Source organism: Quercus lobata, chromosome 2, assembly GCF_001633185.2.
Source record: "Quercus lobata isolate SW786 chromosome 2, ValleyOak3.0 Primary Assembly, whole genome shotgun sequence".
Lineage (NCBI taxonomy): Eukaryota > Viridiplantae > Streptophyta > Magnoliopsida > Fagales > Fagaceae > Quercus > Quercus lobata.
This window is the reverse complement of record NC_044905.1, coordinates 94,895,421-94,907,358: the sequence shown is the minus strand read 5'-3', so window position 1 is coordinate 94,907,358 and position 11,938 is coordinate 94,895,421. Positions and strand designations below refer to the sequence as shown.

At 31.5% G+C, this 11,938-nt stretch overlaps 1 long non-coding RNA gene across 6 annotated transcripts; it reads left to right on the top strand.

Moving 5' to 3' along the window:
• The first annotated feature begins 773 nt into the window (after positions 1 to 773).
• LOC115977335 lies at positions 774 to 6,347 on the top strand. Of its 6 annotated transcripts, none has more exons than XR_004088523.1 (8): positions 774 to 944; positions 1,429 to 2,272; positions 2,380 to 2,433; positions 2,528 to 2,607; positions 3,620 to 3,694; positions 3,951 to 4,098; positions 5,815 to 5,927; positions 6,091 to 6,347. It is a non-coding gene; the product is annotated as an uncharacterized LOC115977335 (long non-coding RNA). The 6 variants fall into 6 exon arrangements; XR_004088521.1 differs by having other exon boundaries at positions 6,088 to 6,347; XR_004088520.1 differs by lacking the exon at positions 6,091 to 6,347 and having other exon boundaries at positions 1,429 to 1,464; positions 1,813 to 2,272; positions 5,815 to 6,040.
• The last annotated feature ends 5,591 nt before the right edge of the window (positions 6,348 to 11,938 follow it).

Here is an 11,938-nt window from a genome sequence, read left to right as displayed (position 1 = left end):
AATAACCACGACTCCACTCCATTACCCAGAAAATAAAACGAAAAAGAAAATAATAAAACTAAAAAATCCATTCACTATGCGTATAAAAAATAAAAAATAAAAATAAAAAAGAAGAAGCAAAATCCAAAACCTATACCAGTATGAACAGATTGAAATCCAAAAAAATACAAAGAAAAACCCCAAAAAGTTTCATCCTAAAAAAAATCATGGTTTGAAACCCAAACAAAATTAGCTGGAACAAGAAATCAAGATTCTCATAATAGACAAATCAGATTTCGAAATCAAACCAAAGCAAGTGATTAACGTCCAAAAAACCAAACCCATCAAAATTTCGAAACCTAAATATTGGGGAGATAACTAATCAAACAATAAAGGGTTAATCGGAACAAACCGCAGTATTTGGGTGCGTGGGCGACGGCTCAGAACGACGCCGCGGCGGCTCCAACGGCGAGGAGGAGCTCCGTTGGTCAGAGAAGAGGAGGCGGTGGCAACTCTGTTTGGGCAGAGGAGAGGAGGCGTTGGCAGCTCCGTTGGTCAGAGGTGAAGGCTTCTGAACACGTTCTGTCCTGTTTGGTGATTTTTGGTTTTATTTGAGCTTCAATCCTGTGTGATAGAGTGTACTGAGGTCTCATTGTATATATGACGTGGCAGTTCCTGATTGGTGGCGTAAATAGCCTCTTTTCTGCCAGCTCCGGACAGAACGTTTTCTCAAAAAAAAAAAAGGATTAAAAGGAAACGATTTAGAAAGATAAAGAGTGAAACTAAAAGGAGAGAAGAAATAACTTGGCAGCAGCATGAATTACAACTCCTATTGATCCAACTAAAAGAGCAAGCAGCAAACGACGCAACTAAGCTATGAATATTGTCAAATTTTAGAGTCACCTTCTAAAATCACGTCTCCATTTTTCAGAAATAGCTATAATATACATATTTACTCCTTGAAGGTACAACATTTAAATATTGGTACCTCTCTTCTCTCTCTGTGTGTATAGTTTTTCATATTCTTGGTAATGGGTGTCTGAAATTTGGTCTAGATTTAAGAAGCAATCAAAAATTGACGCAATTTGTTTTTCCATTTATTTTTTGAGTTCAAGATTCTTTAACCTTAAAGAGGAATTGCTTTTGTAATTTTCATTGGGGACCATTTAGAATGTACCTTAGTGATATCAATTTTGGTCCTTTTGTGTGTTTTCACATCTGTGGTGAGGAATTTCATTGTATTATTCATTGGGAAAAATTATTTCAGGGAAAATAGTTGTAAAGACGTGCTTAGATGTGTGTGTGTTCTAAAAAATGTACTTTTGCAGTTTAAAGTTTTAGCTCATCAGTATCTCTTACAGTTTTATATGAATTTTTATGCCTAAGGCACGTAACTGTCCAATGAAATTCCTGAAAGAGAAATAGTAACATGGAATTTGATGATTGCAGGTTATATATTGTGCTGTGGATCATGTTTATCTGTGGGTATGTATGGAATGGAGGGATGGCTTTTTAATACTATGCCTGACTGGAATGTTATTTCAACTAGACATCATTCCTTGCACCGATGATCAAAACATTATCACCTGTGCGCTGCAGAGAAAGATATTGACCATTCCATAACTTATGCATATATATCTTTACCCTTTTATTAGAATGCAAGAACCTTTTATTTTGGATAAGATCACACAATTAGATCTTAATTTATTGAATCAAATTCCATTATTAATCCCTTTCTCAAAAAAATAATACCATTATTAATCCACTCTTAGGGATATTTGTTTTTTTTTTCTTTTTTGGGTTAATTACACTTTGAGCAGTTTAAAAATGCAGGAGTGAGGCCATGCTTGAAGGGAAGGCTGTCAATGCTTCTCGAGTTCTTAACTACTACAAGCACATGGTCATGATTTGTCAATAAGCATTCTTTAAAAAGTTGTAAACCCCCTGCTTGCAAGTGGACATGATTTCTTGATGGTTGAGAATGTCAAGTGCGGATTTCAGTGGAAGTTAGTACCAAAAGAGAGAGTTGCTGGTGAGGTGCAAGCTTTCTATGTAAAGATTGAATGGGGAACCCATTGAATTGCAATTGGATTTTATGGTTTGATGGCTTAGGAGAAATCCATAGTCCCTCCTCTGACAATTCGGGAAGCCTTATCCTTCGTACTTATGGAAGGCAAGGTGGCTGCACCTGTACTTACCAGTAGCTCTGAGGATTGCAGCTTTTGTTGTGGAAAGCAAACACTAAGCTGGGAGATATAAGCTGTTAAGAAATAAACATATTTACTCCTTCCAGGTACAACATTTAGAAATTGGTACCTCTCATCCTCTGTGTGTGTATTTATTCAATATGACTTTTAAATATCTGAACCCTAACCCTAGCTAATGCTTGTGGTGTTGCAGCAGAAGCAATCTTCTCAACTCCTAAAAATTCTTCTCAAATTACAAAATTTGGAGGTATGTTATACTTTTAGGTTGTACGTGTTCAATTTTTATTTTTATCTTTTTTTCTCCTTTTTATTATTCTAATTCTGCCACTTTGGTTTTTCAGCTCAACAATTATACATAGTGATTTACTTTTGCTTCCTACGAATGTGTGGAGTCATAAAGAAATTTGAGTTGTGATTTTTGGTGAGTGCTGCTTCAGATTTTGTATTTATATTGTTCATTAAAGTGGGTTTTGTGGGGGCATATATATGGTGTGGGATTTATATTCGTGAGAGTAGGTTTCAGAAATTAGGTCTATGTTTGAAGAGGCAATCAAACTTTCAAGCAATTTCCTTCTCTCTCTCTCTCTATACACACACACACACACACACACACACATATATATATTTTCTTTTTTTCTTTAACCATAAGAGGAATTGCTTTTGTATTTTTCTTTGCGAACTATTTTGAATGTGCTTTAGTAAGATAAATTTTGGTCTCACCACCAGATTATAATGATCTCATACATAATACTTTATACCATATAACCCCACCTCATGTTGTTAGTCTTGCTTGTTTTTCGGTTGTTTATGCTTCCATTTCGTTTTTCTTTTTCTTTCATCTTTAGTTTGTTCATTGAAAATGTAGTAACTAGTTATTAGGAAGATGGAGTTATTGTAAAACTGGTAATAGAGATCATATTTTCTTTGGATGTTCCTTTGGTAACAGAAGAAATGAAAAGTTGGAATGATGATATCAATTAGACAGTAAACTCTTTGAAGGGTAGAAGTTTCAAGTAAATTGGCTTGGACTGCAACTATGTGCTTCATCTGGTTAGTCAGGAATGCAAAAAGTAACGAGGCATTAGTCCAATCAATCATGGCAACTTGGCCAGTGTTAGATTCATATTAGCCTATTAGTTAAACTGATCCCAAATCTATTAAGAATATTAGTCTATATTTTAGTGCTGGTGTATTTATACTGCTAAGTTGGTTGTAATTTCTCTCTATTGAATGAAAATTTTCTTGTGTCTCTTCACTTTTGTGGCTCCTTACTCCTTAGCAACGGTTATGTGGTTAGGAATTTCTTTTGTATTATTCCTTGTGAAAAATAGTTGTAAAGAAGTGCTTATATTTGTACATGTTCACCTATTAAATATATATATATATATATTTATTTATTTATTTATGTGTTCAATTTTTTTGTGCCCAAGTAGAATGTCATTTCAACCAGAGATCTTGCCTTGTAGAGATGATCAAAGCATTGTCACCAATACACTGCAGATTAACAGGTATTTTATTAAGCAGTTATGGTATAAAATGAGATATAGTAGTTTTAGTAAAATCTGTACAACCAACCTTATTAATAATCTTGACCATTCCATCAAATTTGCATATTTTTACTCTTTCATTAGAATCCAAGAACCATTTAGTTTGGATAAGATCTCACAGTTAGATCTGAATTTATTGAACCAAATTCCATTATTAATTGGCTCTCTATTTGTGTGGGATGCTGATTTTTTTCTTCTATTATTGTTGTTATTGAAGCCACTCTTAGGGCTTTTTTTTGGCTAGTAACTCTATGGGAAATTCGGAAATGCAGCAGTGAGGGCGTGGTTGAAGGGAAGGCTGTCAATCCAGTTTGCAATAGGACACAATTTGTTGATTGTCAAGAATGGCAAGTGCTGATTTCAATGTAAGTAAATACTAAAAGAGAACGTTGCTGGTGAGGTTCAAGCTTTCTATGCAATGATTGAATGGGGAACCAAATTGCAATAGGCTGTTATGGTTGGATGGCTTAGTTGAAATCCATAGTCCATTATCAGACAATTTGTGAAGCCTTGTCCTTTGTATTATGAAAGGCAAAGTAGCTGCACTTGTACTTAACAGTAGCTCTTAGGTTTGCCGCCTTTGTTATGGAAAGCAAATACCAAGCTGGGAGATACAAGCTATTAAGAAAGGCATTGCTTAATGTACTGTGTTTGCAATTTTCTAAGCTCTCAGCTTGCTAATTCTTCAGTTCCCTGTTTGATGCACAAAGCCTGGTCTTCTTCTTATGCAACTTTTATGTTAAACATTGTATGTACTGATGACAATTTTCAAGCTCAACCATTTAAAAAATATAGTTTAGGATGCTGTTGACTTACCACCATTTTGACTAATGGTGAAAATTGTTGTTGAAACTATACTTTCAGCCACCAAATAATCCTGGATTAAAGAATAATCTGGACAACATTGCACATTGTACTCAAAATCATAGCTTTAAGATTTACCACTACGGCGAATGCTAAAGTATACTAGCTAGTAAGACCATCATTTTCTCTCTGTTTTGGAATTTTTCTTGATAGTGAGAGCACGGAAAATTTAGCTTTGATTTGTAGTTTATCTTCTCATTAAAAAACAAGAAGAAAGATTTTTAGTTTATCTATCTCAATTTCATTTCAAATTTTCAGCTGCTTTATGATTTTTGGTTGGATGCAAAGTGGGCTAGTAATCCAGCATTAGATTGATTTATTGGATTCTTGCAAAGATGGCCACATTAGCCAAATTCTAGCATCAGGTAGTAAAACCTTGTCTTCATTTCTTATCGTTGTTAACTGTGAAGGTCAACAGAAATACAAAATTTAATCAGTAAGGAAGACACATTGACTAAATTACGCTATTTGGGAGGGACTTTGCTGCAGATATTGAATGAAATGAGGCAGCCTTTTGTAAGAATACATCTTCCAACAGAAGTTATAATATTGAAAACAACACTAAAGAACCTGAATTTATATCTTACTGACATTCAATATTTTTCTAAATAAACTCTAATTATAGGATAGACATGAAATTTAGATAGAAATGGGAAACTACAAATTCATATTTCTGTTTGTTTGATTTGGATTTTAAGTTAATTTTAGTATGACAAGATGGTTCACCTGATTGTGTTTTTGTGGGAACAACCTTTCCTCTTATTATATGATCTTTAAGAAGTAAAAAATCATTGGCAATGATATATCTGGTATATTGCTTTGATGTATACCTTATTCGCTGATTGTTCAATCTTTCTTTTTCCTTTTCTTCTACATTTTATTTTTCTTTGTTTCTCTCTAATGTCCATTTTATGGTTTGCCCAATTTGAATCTCTAGTGAGCTTAAAGATTGAGGAAAGAAATTATTTAGGTCTTAGAGGGCAAACACCTAATCTTTCTTTTTCCTTTCTTTTCTCTTTTATCTTTCGAAGCAGCAGCAAGTTAGAGATAAGTACTAGAAATTTGTGATAATTCTAATTTTTTTTTTTTTCATTTTCAAAGTTGTCTTTGGATTAGTGTATGCTATGGTACTTTCATTTCCATAAATGTCGCATAGCAGTATGGAACAAAAAACCAAGGTCTTAGTTGTCACTGAATTTTTATTTGCAAATTTTCAGGCAAGTTTTACATTGGTTATGCGATCTAAAGGAGGCTAACCAGTTATTGTAGATATTCTAAACCATTGAAAACATGGAAATGGCGAAGCACTCCCACTCATTTTGCAAGTCTGGTAATTAAAAATATTTTTCTTATCGTCATTTCATAATGTGCCACTGCGTTATTTGTTCTGTATATTCTACTTTGGTCTTTGTAAATAGTATAGTGCCTCTACTCCCTTGATAACTGATTGGATCTTGAATTTTTCAACTGTCATCTGCAATTCCTATTAGAAGCTTTCGGTAGCAAACACCATGATGCCAAAATCCTTTTGTGTCTTCCATGAATTTCCTGCCCGTCAGTTCTGAGGATCATAAACTACCTATCAAGCTTGACCTGGTTGCAAATTGTAATATCTATCCCTTTAAGCATGTATATTAATGAGAAGGCATATTAGGCTTACTATACAGCTTCAGATCGTGGTAATGATGGAACTTGCAGTCTTTGAAATCCTGACTCAGACTGTTCAATGGTGAAAATTCTTACTACTTGAGAGATGTATTATGACTTTGATATTACAGTAGTGGATTTCAATGAATTTGTTCTCTCTTTTCAATACGAAGTAGATAAAATGAAGGTTTTTGAGGCTAGGCCTTGGTCTGTTAGAGTTGAAATTGAGGTATTCTTACTACTTTTAATGCTAATTTTTGTGTTCAGGGCATAACATGGGCTAGAAGTCAATCTTTTTATTTGTTTTAATTTTTTGCTTCCTCTAGGATCCAAATCATGGTCCAACTCCAAATACTGGCTCTTTCAATCAGTCATGCCAGCACCCCTAACCACAATAAAACTCATACCTCAACAAACCCACCAACAAAAAGAACACCTGGTGAACCGATAATTCCAACCAAGTGTAAACAATGTTTTTTTCCACCAACACGGGTCTGAAGAGCTGCACAAGCTTTGTAGAAATAAACCCATCTGGTGAACCGGGCCAGAGGGAGTTGGGCCCAAATGGTGTTCGAAATATCTTGCTAACATAACATTAAGCTTGCCTCCTCTTGTTTCTTCTTCTTTTTTTGGGTGAGAATTGACATAGTATTAAGCTTATTCCATGAAGTGGAATCAATAATGGTTTGCCTTCCAAAATGTGTTGAGCACTAATAATAAAGCATTCATTCGGATTCTTGGCGTGGTGGTCTGTTTTGCATATTTTTCTTATAAATAATTTCTTTCCAATCAATAAAGCAGTAGAATTTTAACATGAAACATCTCATATAAGTACAATTTGATCTATTAGGCGGCTAATATTGTTCCCTTGTTTTAACGTGACAACATCAAACTTTTCAATACTGCTCTTGATACGAAAATGTTAAAATTATGGTTAAATGATTAATTTTATTATTTTTTTAACAACTTAAACTCTTGGAAAAATCAATAATTTATCAGCGAAGAAAATTATTTTAAAACTAAATTGGACAAAAAATAAAAAATAGCTCTATAATTTAAAAATGTCACACATAAAATTTATAAATTAACTTTTAGGAAAACAATGGATTAATGAAAATACTACAAAATTGCAATAACAGTAAATGATTAGCACTTAAATTTATAAATTAAAGAATAATAATAATACTTAGTACAATTTTTTATGCTAAATAGTTTTAAAAGACAAATTACTGTTATTATGCCATCTTTTGTTATTCCTAACATCTAAAAACTTTATATCAATTTAGTTACTAAACAAGTTACAAGTGTAGGTGTGTAACAACTTTCAAACACTTTATAACTGTGATTTGCTATATGTTTCGAAAAGTTTAAAAGTTTTTCAATTAGAACTCTTTATTACGATAATTCAACAGCTAAAAACTCTAATCAGAACTCTGCTATGAATAATTTTTACAGCTGTGCTTGGACTAGGAAGCAACACAAATCTATCTATTTGGAATACCATATTAATTTCCAAAGTCCTTAACCCGTACGTAGCCCCAAAACTGAAGAGAAGCTCTCTTCGTCATGTCATTTTTTTCTTCTTTTTTCTAATTTCCAAAACTTCTAATCTACCATTTCAACAGCTAAACGCCTAAACCAACATATTCACCCTGATTATGGGGAATAGTAAGTCTCCACTTTATAGTTTGTAATAAAGGGTAATGTCTCCCTAATATTTTGTCTTCATATAAATTTTTTTGTTTGTTACTATTTTGAGACACCAATTTAGTTATTTTATTTGTTAATATTTATAATTTTTTCTGAAACGCTAAAAGGCTATATGTATTGTTTGTTTTTTTCTAGACTAGTTTTAATAGACTAAAACAAAATACTTTTCTAAGTATTTCTCAAATCCAGGTATACTTTTCCTTGATTCGTCAAGGCTTCACTATGCTACAACAATATATAGCTTATTGTTTTGCGTTAGGTGGTATTAGAGTAGTACAATTCATCCTCAAACTGATGGATAGACAGAGGTTATGAACAAAAATCTGAGGAATTTAATTCGTAGTATTTGCTACGATAAGCCCAAGCAATGGGAAAATGCACTTGCACAGGCTGAATTTGCCTACAACAATGTTGCCAACAGTTCCACTAGACGATGACCATTTTCAATTGTCTACCGAAAAGTTCCAAAGCATGCATTGAAAGGACATGTTCAGTCAAAATATTGTTGAAAAACACAGTTGATATTGTGTTTATAAATCTTAGAAGGATATTTTTGAAAAAATAAAAAAATTCACATAAAATTCATAGGAATAAACTAAATATAAGAATCTCATATTTGTGGGCACCAAGATTCCTAAGAACCTGGATGCCAAAGGGTAATATGGATTCCCTATATGAAATGCTACCATATTTATTTTGATTACAATAAATAAAATTTCCATTTCTATATACAAAAAGTGTCAATGCACAAATAGTGATTCTTTGGTTTGTTCAGTTAGCTCAATAGCTATAGTAGCTATGGTGCTTTTTTTTTCTTTTTTCTTTTTTCTCTTTCGGTCATTGGTTTGTGTTTTTTTTTTCTTCTTTAAAATATTTATATGAGCTGCCAAATGCCTTGTAGCTGAATTGGCATCTCCCCATGCACAAAGTGCTTTGGGGTTTAGGGGGAAAAGGGTTCGAGCTGCGGAGTTAGCAGCATGTTGTAATTATTTCTCAAAAAAAAAATTTATATGAGCTATTATATATATTTTTATACTGACACAATAAATTTCACAATATTTTCACAATTATTGAGATGTCAATTTCTTATAGGTCGAAATAAAATAATAAAATATTAGACTGTGATCCACCACAATTGAAAATAAATGTTGTGTGAAAATATTGTAACACTTGTTAGGTGAATGTGTAAAAGCTACGATACTTTTTTGTTTAATATGTACTGTTCATCACTTCATTTTTTTTTTTTTTTTGTCAGTCATCAATTTGTGCTCTTTTTGTAAAAAATATTTTTATGAGCTTACATATATATTGTTATACTAACACAAAAAATTTCACAATATTTTCACAATTATTGAAGTGTCAATTTCTTATAAGTTAAAATAAAATAATAAAATCTAAGACTATGACCAACCACAACTGAAAAGAAATGTTTTGTGAAAATGTTGTAACACTTGTTGTTATCACAATATTTTCATAATTGTTGAGATCTCGGTTTCATATTGATCAAATAAAAAAATGCTAAGTCCACAACATTTTTACATTAATTGCACAACAAATTATAAGTAATTTACTATTAATGGATAAAAAATTGATATTAGTTGTGGGTACATTTTAAAATCAGTAACTATTTACCAATTAGAATTTGTTGTGAAAATATTATGGAAATATGATATCTATAAAATAAATAATAATATATCAGATCGAAACTTACCACGACTGAAAATAAAGGTATTGTGAAAATATTGTAACATTTTGTTGTGTTCTTAAACTTATTTATTGGTTTAGTCAAATTTGGTAAGCAAAAATTCACTGTTTAATGTGAATTTTTTTTTTTGTTGGTTTTTTATTTGTTGTTTTTTATTTAATGCATAGTTTAAAGTGGTTGTTTCAATAACAATTTACCACCTAGAAAATGTTGTGGATGTAACATTTCTCTAAAATAAAATTATAAAATATCATACCAGGGCTTACCATAACTAAAAGAAAGGCATTAAGAAAATATCGTGACATTTATTATGTTCCTGACTTTTTCCTTTTTAGCCAATTTGTTGAGAAAATCAATGACAATTTATTGTAATCAAAATATATTTAAATTTATTTTGATTACAATAAATAAAATTTCCATTTCAATTTATAAAAAGCGCCAATGCACAAATAGTGATTCTTTGGTTTGTTCAATTGGCACGGTAGCTACAATAGCTGTGGTGCTTTTTTTTTTTAGGTCATCAATTTGTGCTTTTTTCTTCTTTTAAATATTTATATGAGCAATTATATATATATATATATATATTTATACTGACACAATAAATTTCACAATATTTTCACAATTATTGAGATGTTAATTTCTTATAGGTCAAAATAAAATAATAAAATAATAAAATATTAGACTGTAACCAACCACAACTGAAAATAAATGTTGTAACACTTGTTAGGTGAATGTGTAAAAACTATGGCACATCAATATGTACTGTTCATCACTTCATTGGTGTGTGTGTGTGTGTGTGTGTGTGTGTGTGTGTTTTTTTTTTTTTTTTTTTTTTTTTTTTTTTTTTTTTCAGTCATCAGTTTGTGCTCTTTCTGGAAAAAAAAAAAAAAAAAAATTATATGAGCTTGCATATATATTGTTATACTGACACAACAAATTTCACAATATTTTCATAATTATTAAGGTGTCAATTTCTTATAAGTTGAAATAATTAAAATAATAAAATATGAGACTGTGACCAATCACAACTGAAAATAAATGTTTTGTAAAAATATTGTAACACTTGTTGTTATCACAATATTTTCATAATTGTTGAGATCTCAGTTTCTTATAGATCAAATAAAGAAAAAATGCTAAGTCCGCATCATTTTCGCATTAATTTCATAACAAATCATAGGTAAGTTTCTATTGATGGATAAAAAAGTGATATTAGTTGTGGGTTCATTTTAAAATCAGTAATTTCTTGTCAACAAGAATTTGTTATGAAAATATTATAGAGATTACATTTCTATAAAATAAATAATATATCAGGCCGAAACTTGTCACGAGTAAAAATAAAGGTATTATGAAAATACTGTTACATTTTGTGGTGTTGTTAAACTTTTTTTTTGGTTTAGTCAAATTTGGTAAGCAAAAATTCACTGTCTCATGCACAATTTTCTTTTGTTAGTTTTTTGTTTGTTGTTTTTTATTAAATGCATATTTAAAGTAGTTGTCTCAATTAAAAATCAATAACAATTTATCATCTAAGATTTGTTGTGACAATATTGTGGATGTAGCATTACTCTAAAATAAAATTATAAAATATCATATCAGGGCCCACCATAGCTAAAATAAAGATATTGAGAAAATATTGTAACATTTTATTGTGCTCCTAATTAATTTAAATTAGAATTGTTCATCTAATTTTATTTTGAATGCAAATTAATTTTGAATTCATCAACAAATTAATTTTAAGTTCAACCTCTTTTTCTTTTTCTTTTATTGAACAAATTTGAACTTGTTCACATCTTTAAAGATTCTTATCTCATCACAAATCAATGATAATTAATAATTAAAGGTTAAAAGGTTATTTCTATCATTACAATTTGCATGAATCTTAATTTTCACCTCTAAACTTAAATATATATATATATATATATATGTAGGGTCACGTTTTTCAGGCCAAGCCCAAGATGCATGGGACTTAAAACCAGTGAGCCCAGTATAATGAATTTGTAGAGAGTGGGTTAAAGAGTTAGGCTTTAGGGTATGGACAACGGTCGTCACGGTGTTCTTTACGATCATGTTGAGACGGGTTGGGTTCATCTAAGAGGATTGGTCCTCGACCTTGGCTTGAGAGGCTCTTTTTTGGGGCCTCTGGTGTGTTGGAGGGGAGTCTCTGCCCCACCCTCTCTGTCTCTCTTTAGTTCCTCTTTATAGTAGTTTTCTTTCTTCTAAATGGGGTCCCTAGGGTAGGTACTTGTCCCATTAACCCTTCCCTCCAGTTGTTGGGAGTG